Raw genomic sequence first — 18,500 nt, 5'->3', positions numbered from 1 at the left:
AGTGCAAGGTCATGAGTTTGATCCCTGGTACCCCCTCCCCAAAACCACCTCAATGTGGGCCACTCAGGCCGAGGTCAGGTCTGGGCCATCCTATGGAAAACCTGCTGAGTTCTGCCGAGAAGTCCACATGCAGGGCTGTGGAAACTGTTCAGCACATGTGACTTGGGATTGTGTAATTAACCTACTTCTCCAGCCAGTTTTGCAATGCTCTAATCTCCTGTCTCACTGGGGCTATATAAGGAGGCACAGCACGAGTGAGTGTGGGGCCAGGGCAGTGTCAAGCCCAAATATAAGTGTGATGTGTTCATTTTCAAGTCAGCCATAGGAAGACTGTTTCACTCACTGATGGTCTCTAGACAGAGTCTGAGGAGTTCCCCCAGAGAGGCAATAGGACCTCAACTCAGTCTGCTGAGTAGGTTCTTTTTTTGTCGAGACAAGGTCTCACTATGTAGTTCAGGCTGACCTTGACCTCACCATGTAGCCCAGGCTGGCCTCAAACTCACAGTGGTTCTCCTTCCTCAGCCTCCCAAGTATTGAAATTATAGGCATGCACCACCATGCCAAGCCCCTGCTGAGTTGAGTAGGTTGTTGAGCCTCATCACAGAAAAAGAATTCAGGATACATCAATTAGAAGCATAAAAAGATAGAAGGAAATACATGCTTGGGAGTGCAGGCACTCATAGAGTGAAGTACACTGTGGTCTGGAGTTGGGAGTGAATGTGGGATCTTGGAGATGTCCTTTAAGGTGGGCAATCTAAAGGGCCGGCGATTTAGCTCACTGGTTCTGCTGCCTGCCTCGCAAGTACAAGAACCTGAGTTTGATCCCTGGTACCAAAACAAACAAACAAACCCAAAAAGGGGGTAATCTAAGATGTTTTGCTTAAAAGCAGTCTTTGAAGACTGGCATGGTGGCTTGTGCCAGTAATTGCAGCACTGGGAGTGGAGGAAGGAAGATTTCAAGTTAGAGTTCAGCCTTGGCAATTTGGTGACTTAGCCAGAAATTAAAAAGGGCTGGAAGTGTAGCTCATCATGAACTGAGGTTTAGCCTCCAGTATCCCTCCCCCCAATCTTTGAGTCTGTTTCTTAAGGTCAGTTTTTGCTACTTTCTTTCACTAATGGTAAACCTTTTGGTTTTTAATTTTAATTTAATTTTTTAAGACAGGATCTTTGTAGTTCAGGCTGTTCCTGAACCGTGTGTGTGTGGCCCAGGCTGACCTCAAACTCAGAGATCATCCTGCTTCAGCCTCCTGAGTACTGAGATTATAGGTGTGTGCCACACCCAACAGTTGCAGTCTTCAATCGAACTCAGGAGTCTTCTTAAAAGTACATTTTAAATTATGATTTTTTCTTGTCTCCTTTCACCCTGCCTTTTTTTTCTTCTGTTCTACTTCAGAACCCAGGGCCTTGCATATGCTAGACATGAACTACGTCTTTGAGCTTCACCCCTAGCCCAGAGGAAAAGAATTTTTTTTTAGTGGTGTGTGGCAGCCCAGTCGTCACAACACGAACATGCCTTATTTGGGGAGTGAGGATTGAGAAAGGAAAGAACGCTCAAACCTGAGTGGAGACCAAGAGAAGTCTGATTTATTTCACAGAAACAGCTCCTTTTATAGGCTTACATCAACAGGAAGCACCAAGCAACTATTTGTATCTTTTATGCAAAGACCGGATTTTCTTACTCTTTGCAAAGAACATCAGACCTATGGCTGTCTCTTTGAGTTTCTTCCATTGCAGCAACAAGTTTAACAAGCAGAGTCCTAGAAAAGTATCAGTGCCTTGAGTGTAGAGGTGAGGAAGTTTCCTTTTAAATGTCAAAGGCCTAGAGGGCCATGGCCGGGCTCCCACATATCCCCCTTTTTATTATATTTAGAGCAGGGACTTTCCCAGCTCAGCAAAAAGACTGTGCCTGTCTTAGGTGAGAAATGTCCAGAGAAATCCCTTACCCATCCTCAAGCCATGAGAATCCTGATACTCATGCTCTGTCTTAGGTTGGATATTTCTCTACACTTCTCTTACTGGTCTTTGACTACCAGCCTCTGCAGGGGTTAGAGATTGTAGGTTGTGGGAGGCTTCATGTGCAATTGTAAGCCATGAATCTTTCCTGCTGTGTTCATCAAAGATGAACTCACCATGCACAGTAATATGGGTAATATAACACATCCTAGACATACTCTTATCCCAGTTGCAATAGCAGGACCTAACAATTGGGTGACTGATGCCATGGAGGGTAAGACCTGTTTTAACTGATTGATAAAACACTGAGCAGCTTGTGTCACATCAAACTTAAAGGAAGGGGCACTCTGTAGATCCAAAATATCTTGATGTAACTATTAAATCTAGGGAGGTATTTTGATTATACCAAATACCTTTCAAATGCCTTTGTATTTTACTCCAATCATAGATGGAATCATTATATAGCTTATTGGTTACACAAATCCATTGATGACCAGAGTGACACATCAATCGAGAACAAACTTTCAGCGCCCGTATTTCTTCTACCATGAGTAACTTCATCATATAATGCATTTATCTTTTGTTCTAATCTTTGATTGAAATCTACTTGAAAAGTTACAGCATGAGTCACATTTTTTAGCTAAAACATTAACATATTAAGCATCCCAAATTTCTTGTGCCGAAGCAACTGCTTTGTTGTGGCTGTAGCTATTACAGTAATAAGGGCTACAATCCCCACGATAACCAATCTCACCTCTCTTTTTTTGTTTACTTAATGCTTTCTCAATTACCATTAACATTCATAATCCTTGATCTACATACCAGGTTTCATTAAGTTGAACAGGTATCATAACAAAGAGAGGTTGTCTCAAAACCATCACCGAATGAAAGGAAGTCATCATTTTTAAGAATATACAATTGGTCAATTTACAATTAAAACAGCTGTTGTTATATTATCAGTTTCATAAACAATCTCTATATTTCTTACCCATAACATATAAGGAGCATTAACACAAGACATTATCTTTTTCTTTTGTTCTTTGACTTGAGATAACACAGGATTTATGGTATTTCGCATAGTTAAGGTCCCTATGTTAAAAACATTGAAATTAAGGCTAGTAACTTTGACATCTGACCATAAACGTATTTCTCCCAACACAGCAGCAAGTTTCCAAATGTTGGTTTGAGGAAAACCTGAATCTGTCCACCAAAGTCCTGCAGATAAGCTTAAGTCCAAGTGATTAGTCCAAAAACTTTTGAGATGTGTCATTAAATGGTCTTTCTTGAGGTATAGTAACATAGCACCTCTTCCATAAAATAGTAGTACTGCTTATTTTTGTTTCTTCTTCACACAAAGGTAATGATTGTGGAGGTTACTGTCCCATGATACTGGATGTAGATTTGTCAGGATGATCCACATGATGAACCAATCTCTCTGGTAACAATTGAGCTCCATCATGTTCCTATGAGAAAACACATACATATCCTTGGCCCCATTTTAAAATGGGATCAGGTCCATACCATTGACCAGTTAAGGGATCTCTCCATTTTACCAAGGGATATGGAGAACCTTGTGGATGCCAGAATCTTTCTACTGCTGAATGGCCATAATGCTTATAAATTGGTAAAAAATTTAAAATATAGGTAGCATGATTTAAATCATTTCTGGGTGAAGAGGGGTACAATTCCCCCTTTTTTATTTTTTTGTAGTTGCACCTTTAATAGTGGGGAACAGGGGAGAATACCTGGATCAAAAGGTTATTGTCATAAACAAATATGTTGGAAAACCTGCATAATTAAACAACATGAATAAATTTTGTATACCAGAGAAGTAGCAATAATAATTATACTTATATGAAATCTTACGTCCTATAATGTAGCTTTGTATCAATAAGATCTTCCCTTTCTTTTTATAGAAAATACTATATTTTGAAGATAATCATCATAATAAGCATGTTACAATAACATTTAGAATTCAGCCCTTTGATGATAACCAATGTAAACATTTTTTTTTATAAGGCTATGAAAATTATTTGGGCTCCCACTAGTGAACAAAGATCAGAATAAATTTTCTGAGCAGCTGCTTATTTACCAACACAAGTGTACACAAACTTAAAAGTTTATATTTAATTATCTTTAAGGTTTTTTTTTAAATCAACAATCTACTTGTATTTGACATCATTTTGATAAAAAACATAACTGGACAAACATTTTTGAACATTTAGACAGACAGACATATAAGACAATTTAAACTAGAGTGCACTCAGATGGTTTTGGCCAATTAAATTATAAAATCTTTTAATTACTACTAGTCAAAATTTTGCAGGTCAAAATTATCAGAGATCTCTTGTAGAATTAGGGTTAAAGGAATGAAAACTCTTCTTGACTGTAAATGTAAACTAAACCTTTTATAAGACTTGAAACCAACAAGCAAACATTTTATAAATCATTTCCATAAACATTCTCTACATTCTTAGGTAAAGACAAGAGGAACATACAAAAACCTTTCATGTTAAAAGTACAACTCTTACTTATAGCTTTCCTAATATTTTTCTATCTCATTTACTATTAACCTTCTATAACAAACTTCAGTTTAAAGTGTCCTTTTTCTGCTTTTAGATTGTTACATCTTAAAATTTGACTGGCTGCCAATAGAACAGTATTAACCTAAAAGAGCAAGTTAACCCTATAATCGCAGTATAAAACAATGCACAAGAAGTGTTACCAAAACTAGTTTTCACTAACAGCTGACTGTTGCAGAGCAGAAGTGTGAGCAACTCCTAGGCTGGAACAAAAGAAGCCAAACAATGTAAGACAAAGACTTATGAAAACCAAACCGAAAGAAGAACCAGGGACTCTGTCAGGGAATCTCCTTAATCTCCTCTTCCAAAACCAGAAGAACACTCTGACCAGAGGGTCTTGAGAAGGGGAAAAAATCAACCTCCCTCCTTATAAACAGAGAGACAGAGTTCCTACCAGAGGGGCAAAGAACCTCTCTGGCCCCTGCGGCGGGGAGTCCACTAGCACGTCTGCCTGGACCTCCCTCCCTCCAAAATGATCCCGATCATAAATTACCAATTCAGACATTAACAGGAAAAGAAAGACACAGAAGCAAAGAAAAGGAAACCAAGGACAAACTATTTCTACAAATTCTAATAAATTACACAATTGCTGGTGCCCTACTCTAGCACCACCGACACACAGTAAATCTTTAAGCATATGTATAAAAAGCATGCAACTCTTGCTTGCTCCCATTTTTAATATTTACAAGAAAATTCACCGCTCCTCTTCTGCCTTCTTTTTGAAGGTCCTCTTTTTTCTTTTTGTCGAAATCTCCTTTTATTCTTTATCCAGCGGTGTCCTTCACTGGATCCCTCGATACTCAGGTCCCTGTTTGGGCGCCACTTGTGGTGGTCCAGCCGTCACAACACGAACACGCCTGAGTTGGGGAGTGAGGATTGAGAAAGGAAAGAACACTCAAGCCTGAGTGGAGACCAAGAGAAGTCTGATTTATTTCACAGAAACAGCTCCTTTTATAGGTTCACATCAACAGGAAGCACCAAGCAACTATTTGTATCTTTTATGCAAAGACCGGATTTTCTAACTTTTACAGATAACATCAGATTTTCGGCTAACGAGTTCCTGTTACCCCAGGGTCAAAAACAAAGCAAGCTTAACAGTGTCCTTGAAAAGCAACAAATGTTGCATAGATTGTGTTGATGCCTTAATTTTACAGGAAGAAGTTATTTTCCAAATGTCAAACTCCAGTGTGCCATGACGGGGCTCCCACAGTGGTACTAGGGATCAATCCAGGGCCCATGATGCTTGGAAAGCTCCTCTACCACTGAGCTAGCTGTACTCTAGCCCAGAAAATGTTTTTAATTTTGCAGAATTAGATAGCAGTTACAGAAAGGCCCTACTGTTTGTTGAAGGCTCTTTGCCAGGCTCTCAACATGCATAGCTTATCCATTAAATCCTCTCAACAACTATGGGGTTATTGTTTCAGTTTTAGAAATGGGGGAAGACACTAAGGTTCAAAGATAAAAGTCTCTTGCCAGTTGGGCGTGGTGGTGCAGGCCTATAATCCCAGCACTTGGGAGGCTGAGGGAGGAAGATTTCTGCAAGTTTGAGTTCAGGCTGGGCTAGTGGTGAATTTAAGGCAGGCCTGAACTATATATATATAGCAAGATCCTGTCCCAAAAAAAAAAAAAAAAAAAAAAAAAAGAATGTCTCCTGTCTACTTCAGAGCTGGTGAGTGGAAGAATTGGGATTTGAATTCCTAAAGATCTTATTGGAAAGACGAGACATGCCTCCCTGATGATTCCTTTTTCTAGTGCTGTTTTTCTGGGTACTTTCCCATATTTTCTAGATTTGCTTTCTGTTACAGAGAAAGAAAATGCGTTCAAAGGATTATTGTAATTTAAAAAACCCATGTGCAGCAGAAGTGCGTGGATAACCTAGAATAGGAGTGTGTCTCTCTGGATTAATGCATCATGTTTATAATAGGTCTCTATCTTTGATTTATGTTTTTGTACTGGGATCGAACTCAGGACCTTGCAAGGCAGAAAAAGCAGCACTACTGAGCTAAATCCTCGGCCCTCTTTGATTTATTTTTCTCTATATTGCTTATACTGAAACCTAGTTTCTCTCTTGTTTTTGAATGCTGCACATATTTTGCTCCTGTTAAACAGTAGCAGTGACAACTAACATTTTATCACAGGTATGGTGTGAATTGTTTTAGTTGCTTTATTTGGGCTCACCTAATCCTCCATTTGGGTGTTAGAGGTTTAGCTCAGTGGTAGAGCGCAATTTTCCTTGCCCTAAATTTATTTTATTTATTTTTATTTTTTATTTTGGTACTGGTGATCAAACTCAGAACCTTGAACTTACTTGCAAGGCAGGCGCGGTGCCACTGAGCTAAATCCTGGCCCTCCTTGCCCTAGAATTTAAACCCCAGGATAAAAACACATTTGGAGCTGAGGCTCAGATGTTTCTTTTTGGTTGTTTTCTTGTTTTTTTTTGGAGGTAGGTTTTGCCTATGTAGTTTAGGCAGGCCTTGAACTCACTATGGAACTCAGGGTGATCATCCTGCCTCAGCCTCCCAACTGCTAGGATTACAATGCTGTACCACCCCCCAGGCCAAGTCTTAGTTTAAAATGATTTGCCCCAATTCAGGAATTATTTACTGGCAAATCAGACACACCTGCTTTTTTTTGTGGCGGGGGAGTGATACGGGAATTGAACCTAAAATCTTAGTCCTAGTTGGAGAATTAACAATCTCTATGGAAAAAAAAAATACAAATCTCGACTCTCTTTGTTTCTCTCTCTTTTTTGGTTGGGTGTACTGGGGATTGAACTTGGGTCCTTGCTCTTGCAAGGCAGGCCACCGAACCGCTGAGCTAAATCCCTAACCCTACTTGGTTTCTTTTGAGACAGGATTTCCCTATACAGTTAGGCTGGCCTTGAACATGTGCCCAGCTTTAAACCTGGGCTTTTTTACATAATACTGAGTTCAAAGCAGCCTGAACTATGTAAAAAAAAAAATTAAAAAAAAAAAAGTCTGGGCTTTTTCTCCCCTGGTGCTAGGAAGTAGGCAAGTGCTCTACCACTAAGCTATCTCTCCAGCCCAGACACACCTATTTCTGCTGATAGCAATGTTCTGTGTACCTTACAGAATTTATTTGTAAGCCAGGTACACACTTGTAATCCTAGCATTTGGGAGGCTGAGCAAGAGGATCACTGACTCTGAGGCCAGCCTGGGCTTTAGAGTGAGTTCCAGGCCAATATGAATTAAATAGTGAGACCTTGTCTCATAAAACTAAATAATAAAAAAAAGAATTTGTGAAACAAGTATATACAACTTATTTCAAATTATAGGATCCCATCAGGAGGCCGAGGCAGGAGGATTTCTTCAAATTGAGTTGGAGGCTAGCCTGGGCTACATAGTGAGTTCGGGGCCAGCATGAACTACAAAGTGAGACTCTGTCTCAAAAAACCAGTATCAAAACAAAAAATTATAGGATCCCAAAGAAATGATATAATATGATGTTTTTCTTTTTTTCCTTTTTTCTTTTTTGACGGTACCAGGGATTGAATTTGGGACCTTGCACTTAGGCAGGTGTGGCACCACTGAGCTACATCCCTGGCCTAGGATTTTTATTTTATTAAAGAGAGATGCTTATAGGGCTGGGGATTTAGCTCAGTGGTTCTGGCGACTGCCTTGCAGTCATAAGGACTTGAGTTTGATTCCCCAGTGCCAAAAAAAAAAAAAAAAAAAAAAAAAGATGCTTATAAGTTATAGATTTAAAATTTGAGGATAGCCTGGTGTGGTGGCACACGCCTGTAATCCCAGTGCTCAGGAGGCTGAGGCAGGAGGATTGCTGTGAATTCGAGATCAGCCTGGGCTACACAGTGAGTTCCAGAGCAGTCTGAACTACATAGTGAGACCCTGTCTCAAAACAAAAACAAAAACAAAAAACAAACAAATAAAATTTGAGGATATAGCTCAGTGATGGAGTGTCTTCCAGGGCATGCAAGAGACTTTGAGTTCCATACCCAGTAACAGGGGCAAAAGACAGGCCAGATTTTTTTTTTCCTACATAGACTGGGCTGACCTTGAACTCACTATTATGTTAAAAAAAGCACAGATTTAAAGCTGGGCATGGTGGCACACATTCAAGGCCAGCCTAACTATAGGGAGATACTTTCTCAAAAAAAAAAAAAAAAAAAAAAAGTGGTGCCAGGGATTTAGCTCAGTCGTTTCACTGCCTGCCTTGCCAAGTACAAGGTCCTGAGTTTGATACCTGGTTACAAAACAAAGAAGTAAACAAAGTCCTGATTTAGATTTTCCATGGAGATTGTTCTCCAAGCAATTTTTCCTCATTTCATCTCAGCCACTATTGGAGATTAAACCTAGACCCTTCCCACTGAGCTACATCCCAGACCTTCTGTAATTTTTTATTTTGAGACAGGGTATCTTTAATTGTTAAATTGACCAGGTTGGGTTTGAACTTCCCATGCTCCTGCCTCAGCCTTTCAGAGTGCTGGGATTACAGGCTTGAGCTACCATGCCCAGTCAGGCTGGGTAATATTGATAAGAATCCATTTTTCTAATTTTTGAGCTCTCATTGGGGCTAATTTTCCTGCCCATTTCCTTCTCTGGGGAGGAGGTAATCTTCTAGCGGTGAGGTAGATGAATTGACTAACATGTGACAGACTGCAGTTTCCTGACAAAAGATGTTGGTGCATAGAATGGAAGCTGCTTGCTCTAACTAATGCCTCCCTCCTTTGTGTCATCTGTCAGGCGTGCACCATCTGTCCCACGCACGAGGCTGGCCTTCCGTTCTTGCTCTGAACACAGTGAGAAAGCTCCATCTGTCTGTTGCTTTCCTGACCCTTTGGCACATTTTTCAGTATTCTATTTCCATTTAAGTTGATCACAGTTTCCTTACATTTCATATATGAAGAATTTAAAAATTTGAGTTGTGTAATGTCCTTACTTCCATTCCTTTTCTGTTCCTTTGTCATTAGGAATATATATATTTCACTGATATGTCTGAGAGCCTGGTTCATGCCTCTTCACTCCTAGCACCATTTTTTTTTTTTAAAAAAGTAATCTTTCCTGAGTTTTTTTACAGACGTGTACTGTCTATTATGAGTCAGGCATTATACCAAGTGCTATGGAATGAAGAAAAATGACACAGTTCCCTCAAGTGGTTCAGAGGCAGTAGGGTATTTGGCTTTGGCATTCATTCATTCATGCATTGATTTTGCAGTACTGAGAATTGAACCCAGGGCCTGTGTACTGACTACATCCTCAGCCATTTATTTATTTATTATTTATTTATGCGGCACTGGGGATTGAACTCAGGACCTTGTGCTTGCAAGGCAGATGTGGTGACACTGAGCTAAATCCTCAGATTTTTTTTTTTTTTTTTTCAGGCAGTCTTCCATCAAGTTGCTAAGTTGCTTGGGCTCAGCTTGAACCTTGTGATTCTCCTGCTTCAGTGTCCTGGAGTGCTGAATTATAGACATGTACCACCAAGCCTGATTTTGGCTTTTTGTGCTGATGGACAAAGATTGTTAGTCATACATTTCCATGTTTCTGTCTTTGCTAATGGTTCGCATGTATTGAGTGACTTACTCTGTGCCAGGAACAAATAAATCTAAAGGCTGTATAACAACACTATGAGTTGATTACTTTTTGTTGTTGTTTTGCAGTTTTGGAGATTGAACCTAGTATGCTCTGCCTCTAAGCTGTGTCCCTACATCCTTTTTAGAATTTTAAAATTTGGGATAGAGTCTCACTGAATTGCTTATGTTGACCTCAGACTTGTGATTCTCCTTCCTCAGCCTACCAAATCCTGGGGTAACAGGTGTGTACCACCACACTTAGCAAATCTGGTACTTTTATTATCCCTGTTTTTATAGAAGGAGATGGCACAGGGTAGTTATGTGAGTTGCCTCAAGTTATACAGCTAGTAAGTCACGAATTTAAGACTTTAAAAAAATTTTTTAGTTTTATTGCCACATTTAATATCTACATAATCATAACATTCATTGTAGGGAATTTATACCTGTACATGATATATCTTGATTCTTCTTTATTCCCATTCCTTCCGTCTTTTTTTCCTTTCCCCTCTTTTCAACCCCTCTATTTCCAAAGCTTTGTTTCCATTTTTCCTTTTATTTTTTCCTTTTCCTTTCCTCCTCCCCTTCAGTTCCCCTTCCCATATGAACATTTTCTTCATATTTCACTATATCTGTTACTGTATTTAAGATTTAAATCCAGTTGCGTGCATGTATGTATGTTCGTGTGTGTGTGTACATACATCCAGAAATGGGACACAGAATCTTCATGTGCTAAACTCTGCTGTAGCACTGAACTATACCCCTACTTCCTAGGCTTTGATCTCATGCTATGACCTATACCAAGAACAGAGTAAAATTCCTGAAATTAATTATGTCACAATTACTGTGTACAAAATTCATATAAAAATCCTTGGAGGAAGCTGGGGATGGTGGTGCATACCACTTTCTGCTGAGGCAGGAAGATTACAAGTTTGAGGCCAGCCTGGGCAACTTGGCAAAACCTTATCCCAAAACAAAAATTGGGCTGGGGATGTAGCTCAATGGCACAGCACCTTCCTGGCATGCGTGAGGTCCTGAGTTTGATTCCCAGTACCAAAAGACCCAAAAATTGCTGTGGAGCATTTCTTGGAATTCCTAGTACTGCAAAAAACAAATAGGGGCTGGGCATTTAGCTTAGTGGTGCTGCCGCCTGCCTTGCAAGCACAAGGTCCTGAGTTTGATCCCTGGTACCAAAAAGAAAAACCCAACAACAACAACAACAACAACAAAAAAAACCCAAAAAACCCAAACCAAATGAAATAAACAAAACCTGGGGGAGAACAATTAATTTCGTACGTGAAAATTTCAGAAGGCTTCACAAGGATGACTTTTGTATTCTCTCTCTCTCTCTTTTTTTTTTTTTTTTTTTTTTTTTGTACTGAGGATTGAACTTGGACCTTGTGCTTGCAAGGCAGGGGACAGAACCACTGATGTAAATCCTAGGCCTCAAGGATGACTTTTAAAGTCAAGTAATTTACTATAGCTGTCAGAGATACAGTGGTGATTAGTACAGGCGTAATTTGCCTGATCTTCAGGAGCTGATGTTCTAGTGAAGGTAGAAAGTATGTAACAAGTGGAACAGTTTGTATAGAATGATGCTCAGCTGGTATTTGCCTGATGTTTTTCTTATGATTAGATTGGGGTTCTGGGAAGGAAGACCACAGAGATAAAGTGCCATTGTCCATTGCATCGTATCAAGAGTACTATCAACAGGACTTAACATTGTGAATAATTCATCTTGGTCACCTGGCTGTGGTAATGTTTATCCAGTTTTTCTATTGCAAAGTTACTTTCTTCCTTCCATACATGTGGAAGGAAGTCACTACATGTGGCTCACACTTAAAAAGTGGAAGGTTTTGTTCTGTTTATTTGAGAGAAGAGTACATAAATTATATATATAGCAGATTTTCTACACTTCTTTTTTTTTTTTGAGGCAAGGTCTCACTGTAGTTCAGGGTGCCCTCTTACTTACTGTGTAGCCCAGGCTATCTTTGAACTCTGGGCAATCATCCTGCCTTTGTATGTGTGCACTTGGCTGTTCTCCATTTCTTTCTTTCTTTTCTTTTTTTTTGAGACAGGGTCTCACTATGTAGTTGAGATTGACCTGGAACTCACTATGTAGTCCAGGTTGGTCTTGAACTCACAGTAATCCTCCTGCCTCAGCCTCCTGAGTGGTGGGATTACAGGCATGTGCCACCATGCCTGGCTCCATTTGTTTCTTTATTCAGTTTGTTCTTTCATTTTTTTTTTCTTTCCTTGGAACCAGGAATCAAATTCAGGACCTTAAGCTTGCCAGGCAGGTGCAATGCCACTGAGCTACATCCCCGGCAATATCCATTCATTTGTTTATATCAGTGTTGCTCAGATATTTATGTAATGCTTTGAATTATAATGCAGTATCAGGGCTGGGGATTTGGCTCAGTGGTTCCACCACCTGCTTTGCAAGTGCAAGGGCATGAGTTTGATTACTGGTACCAAAAAAGAAAAAAAGAAAAAAAAAAGCAGCACTGCTTTGTTACTCATATTGTTCCTTTGGGAACTCTTATTTGGCTTTTTTTTTCTTTTTTTTGCTGCCAGGGATCAAATTTAGGACCTTGCACTTGCGAGGCAGGTGGTAGCACCACTGAGCCTAAATCCCTGGCTCTATTTGGCTCTTTTGACATACTTTAATCATCATTTTGTGTATATGTGCTTTACCCTTCCTTATTTCTGGTTCTGAAATTTATCCCAGGATCATCTGAGGAACAACCTGCCCCAGGCCTAAAATCAGCTCTTTCTTCAAGGAATTGCTTTTCCTTTTGGTTTTTTTTTTTTTTTTTTTGGTACCAGGATCGAACTTGGGTCCTTGTGTTTGTGAGGCAGGCGGCAGCACCACTGAGCTAAATCCCTGGCCCTTTTGGTTGTTTTTTGAGAGAGGATCTCCCCATGTATTTCAGGATCACCTCTCATTCAAGATCCTCCTGCCTCAGCTTCCCACATACTGAGATTATAGGCCTGAACCATCACATGCAGGTGCAGTTTGTTTTATTGGAGAATGGGTTTAAGTATCAGTATCTGGGTACTTGGTGTGCTTATTGTTACTGAGAGAGTCATTGCTTCTATGCCCTGAGCTTTTTTTTTTTTAATATAAAAGATATATCTTTATTATTTTTTCCTCATTATAATAGTACTTATACTTGCTGTAAAAATCAGTCAGTTGTCACAGAACTAAGCAATTACAGAACATTTTAAGAGTTCCCTCACAGACCCCTTGGTCCTTCCTTTCCACGCTCTTATCTTGTCTGTCTGTGAGTTCCATCCTCATACTTTATCCTGCTATTGACATAGGTTGCCACTTTTACGTATCACCTTCATCGAAGCTCTTGTCATGGATCTCTGGACCCTGACAGTAGCCTCCTAACTACTCTTGTGTCCATCTGGACTGTGCCTCTTCTTGGGCTCTTCTCTACCCAGCAGCCAGTGGTAGTCCTGAATTTTTATAAGCACTGTTTTTATTTTATTTTTGAGATGTTGTCTTGCTATGTTGCCCAGGCTAGTCTTGAACTCCAAGGCCCTAGTGGTTCTCTTGCCCACCCAAGAGCTAGGACTACAAGTATGGGTCAGCATGCACATGTCCTAGACAAAAAAAATTTTTTTAAATTGGGGATTGAATTTAGGATCTTGTGCTTGGGAGGCAGGCTCAGTGCCACTGCACTAAATCCTCAGCCCTTGCCCACGTCCTAGAAAAAATTTGGACTTTTTTTTTTTATGTGGAAGGGGTGCTGGGGATTGAACTTTAGGCCTTGCATATGCTAAGCAAGTATTCTACCATTAAGCTATATTTCTATAGCTTTTTCTTTTTTTTTTTTTTTGCAGTGCTGAGGATCAAACCCAGGGTCTCATGCATGCTAAGCAATTGCTCTATCACTGAACCATAGTAGAAGCTTTTTAATACTCATTTTCACAGTAGTTTACAGGTGTAAGATATTGAATCAAGGAGCAAAGATGCTGTCTTATTTTAGTGAGACTATTGATGTACAATTTGTAGTGCTTAGATCAAACATGTAAAGCTTGGTGAACTTTTGCACATGTGTCCTCTACTACTCAAATTTGGACCATTTTGGGCATCTCAGAAGACTTTTTGTCCCTCACCCTTTCACACAAGCTACCCCCTCTGCTCTCATGCATTTAAAGTGATCATTGGCATCACGTTGAATATTTTTTCTGGCCTTGTTTAGCTTCCTGGGTACAGGAGTTGAGAATGTGGAGAATCTTACATATCCAAGATTTGAAAGGCAGTTATAGAGGGAGAGAGAGAGGCCAGGAAGTAAAGGGTAGGAAGTGAGAATAAAGAGTGAGATTACTAAGAATAGAGTGAGGGCGGGAAGTGGCAGAAGGCACAACCTCAGCATAAATATTTGGGGCTTGAAAGAAAGAACATGGTGTGATCCAAGAAAGTAGAGAGAACACAGCAAGAACGCTGGGAGCTGGAGCTGGAAGGGGAGATTTTAAGCATGGGAGAGACTTGTTCAGATCCCTGTTAGGAAGAGAAAGGTGGTGTCTTCAGTTAGCCATTCAGTGTTTACTGAGTGGCCTGTCTCAAGCGTCTGATTGGAACTGATAGAGAGGGGCTTCAGGGCTTTCTGACCTCATTGACTGGTGACAAATGGCTGGGATAGAAAGCAGAGATGAACTTTTTAGAAGTGTAAGTTTTTTTGTTTTTTGATTTTTGTTTTTGGTATAGTTCTGAAAGTCAAACTCAGGGCCTCTAGAGCTCAACCCTGAGCTAAATCTCTCTCCAAATCCAGTGTTAGATAAGGAAGTGGCGAAAGCTAAAGAGATTTAAGGCATCAAAACAGCAGTTTTCCTGCAGTTCAGTAGTCAGCCCTTTGTTTTTCACCAGATATATCTTCCATCCCCATCCCCTCTCCAGCAAAGCTGGTGATGGCTTAGAATATTACTTTTCTACATAGCAGTCTGGCTTCTGGTGTGTTCCCTGAGCTAGGAATAGAGGCACACTCTGACTCTTAAAGCAACATGCTTTGTTTGTTTTTTGAGACAGGCTCTCACTATGTAGTTGAGACTGATCTGGAACTTACTATATAGCCCATGCTGGTCTCGAAATCACAGTGATCCTCCTGTCTCAGCCTCCGGAGTGCTGGGATTATTTATAGCTGTGTGCCACCACCCGGTGCAAAATGCTATATTTTTACAGAAAGGCTATTTATATAGGAGGAATCTGGAAGCAACCTGAATGCCGACAACTGATGAAAGTTTAGGCAAATTCTGGGCCAGCTACTATGACAACCGTTAGGTAGTTAAAAGATGTCTTTGTGGATGTGTGTCACTGTAAGAATATTTACATGTGAAGTCACCTTAAGAGTAAAAAAAAAAGGTTTTTTTTTGTTGTTCATCTTCCTAGTTACTCTGAATCTTCATTTCTACAGATATAAAATGAGTACAGTGATAATAATCACTCCTGAGTTCTCATGGGGTGATGGTAAAGATCAAGTAAGATACTTAAAGATAGTTTATAACCCTGGAGTAAACTGCACATGTTAATAGCTGTGTATTGAAAAAACAAAAAACAGCTATATCAGTGAATGCTGATCAATTGGAGTAGGAATTCAGAAGGGAATTCTACTTTCTGCTCTGTCCCCCAGCCCCACTGTTTCTTCTTTCTAGTATTGGGGATTGAACCCAGGACTTTGTACATTCTAGGCAAGTGCTTTACCAATAAACAACATTCCCAGCCCCTTATTAGTATTTTTTAAATCTTTGTGGTACTAGGGATTAAACCCAGAGCCTTTGTACAGGGTTACATTTACAGACCCTTTTTATTTTTTATTTTGAGACAGGGTCTCTTCACTGTGTTGCTAAATTGCCCAGGTTGGGCTCAAATTTGTAATCTTCCTGCCTTGATCTCCCAGAGTCCTAGTACTAGAGATGTGAGACACCATGCTGGCTCTCTTTTAAAATTTTTATTTTGAGGCAGGGTCTCACTTTGGGGGCCCTCTATCACTGAGCTACATTCTCAGGCCCATCTGCTTTTTTTTCAGACAAGGTCTCATTGTGTAGTCCAGGCTTGAATTTGATATATAGATCAGCTGGCCTTGAATCTTTTTTTTTTGTACTGGGACTTGAACTCAGGGTCTTGCTCTTGCCATTTAGGTACTGTATGCTACATCCCTGGCCCCAGCCTTGAATTTTTGATCATCCTGCCTTAGCCTCATAAACATTGGAATAACAGGCATGTGCCTTTTCACCTGAGTCCCACATCTGTTTAGAGACAGGGTCTCATCAAGTTGCCCAGGCTGGGCTTGAATCCTCCTTGTGTACTACCATGCCTAGCTATTGTAGTGTTTCTTTAATTCCTATTTCTGGTTCATTTTGGGAGTAGGTCAGGTTCCTGCCCAGTGCTATCTGGCTGGTCTAACTCAAGCACTTGCATAGGATGTGGTATAAGGCGATTTGATTTTTTTTTTTTTTTTTTTTTTTTTTTTTTTTTTTTGGGGAGGACCTTGCACTTGTGAGGCAGGCTGTGGAACCACTGAGCCAAATCCCTGGCCCTAAAGCAGTTTGATTTTACTTGGAGGCATCCAAGACTCTGAGCAGTGTGCCTTCATGGAGCTGGTGGTCCTATGGTATAGACAAGTCAACCTTATTTTGCTGCATTATACCTGGGCTGTTCTCTGGCTTTCTGGACATGTCATTCCTCTCATTTGGTGGGAACTTTACTCTTCCTCCATCCTCTCCTTTGGTCAACCATAATGTGTACTGGTTTGTCTGGTATTTTACAGCAGATTTCTCAAATTTGAAAACAGGATAACGATAACTGGTTCCTCTACTTAACTATCATTAGATTCCACTTGAGAAACCAGAGCAAATGCTTTGTTACTTCTTCTTTTATTGTTGTTTTGAGACAGGGTCTCATGTTGTAGTTCATGCTGGTCCTCACTGTGTAGCCCAAGCTAGCCTCGAATTCACGATGATCCTCCTGCTTCAGCCTCTTGAGTGCTGGGATTACTCATGTGTGTCACCATGCCCAGCTGTTACTTATTTCTGTGTATCAAATTTTCTCACAATTTAGTGGCCTAAAACAATAATAAACATTTATTATCTTCTAGGAATTCAGGAGTGGTCTAACTGGGGGATTCTACCATGGCTCACTTATTGGGCTGGTTCCTGGCAGGAGCCCCAAGTTGCCTGCTACCTGGACTTCTCTCTGTAGGCATTTAGAATTTTCTCACAGTGTAGTATCTGACCTCCCCGAGAATAGAAATCCAATGATAGCTAAGGGAGTGCAAGGCAGAAGCAGCAGTGTGTGTGTGTGTGTGTGTGTGTGTGTGTGTGTGTGTGTAAAAATATACATAAAGGAAAGGTTACTATTTTAACCATTTTAATTGCATAGTTCTGTGGCATTAAGTATATTCACATTGTGGTATAACTATCACTACCAGTTTTTTTCATCTTCCCAAACTAAAGTGTGTGTGTGTGTATTTTTTTTTTGTACCGGGGATCGAACTCAGATCCTTATGCTTGCAAGGCAAGCGATAGAACCACTGAGCTAAATCCCTGGCCCTGTAATATGTACATATTAACGGATAACTGTTAGGCATGATGGAGCTACTTGGGTGGCTAAAACAGGAGGATTGCCTGAGCCAATTCAAGGCCAGCTCGGGCAATGTAGCAATGCTTAGTCTAAATGAAGTGAAAGCGGGGCCTGGGATTTAGCTCAGTGGACCTGCTTCATAAGCACAAGGTCCTGAGTTCGATTTCTGGTACCCCCCCACCCCAATACATTTTGGAAATGAAAGCAGCTCAGTGGTGCCACCACCTGCCTCACAAGCACAAGGTCCTGAGTTTCATCCCTGGCACCCCCCTCCCTGCAAAAGCAAAACCAGAAACATTTGTCCTCTCCCCTAGTCTTTGGTAACCTCTCGTCTGTAATTGTGAACTTGAGAATTTTAGATACCAAGGTTCATCCATCTTGTAGCATGTGTTCAGATTTCACCCCACCTTCTTTTGGTACCAGGAATGGAACTCGGGACCTTGTGCTTGCAAGGCAGGCGGCGGAACCACTGAGCTAAATCCCCAGCCCCTCATTCCCTTTTTTTGTGTGCTACTGAGAATTGAACCTAGGGTCTTTTATTTGTTTTTTTTTTTAGTGACAACACCTTGCTTTGTAATTCATGCTGGCTTTAAACTCACTATGTTGCTGAGGCTGGCATCAAAATTGAGACCACCAAGCTTCTGTACCCCTGTACGGTGCTGTACACCTGTAATTCCAGCACTCAGGGAACATGAGGGAGGAGGATCGCTGCAAGTTTGAGGCCAGCCTGGGCTACATAGTGAGATCAGGGCCAGCCTGAACTACAAAGGGAGGTCATGCATCAAAAAAAATTTTTTTTCAAACAAAAAATTGTATTTCTTTTTTT

The 18,500-nt window shown here is 40.4% G+C and overlaps 1 protein-coding gene across 4 annotated transcripts in view; it reads left to right on the top strand.

Moving 5' to 3' along the window:
- The window catches only part of Phf20 (PHD finger protein 20), a 149,146-nt gene that overhangs the window by 27,206 nt on the left and 103,440 nt on the right, over positions 1–18,500 (top strand). The gene's annotated exons all lie outside the window — the stretch shown is intronic.

Source organism: Fukomys damarensis, unplaced genomic scaffold (assembly GCF_012274545.1).
Source record: "Fukomys damarensis isolate Sample0158 unplaced genomic scaffold, DMR_v1.0_HiC HiC_scaffold_22, whole genome shotgun sequence".
Taxonomy (NCBI): domain Eukaryota; kingdom Metazoa; phylum Chordata; class Mammalia; order Rodentia; family Bathyergidae; genus Fukomys; species Fukomys damarensis.
This window is presented reverse-complemented; position numbering and strand designations above follow the sequence as displayed.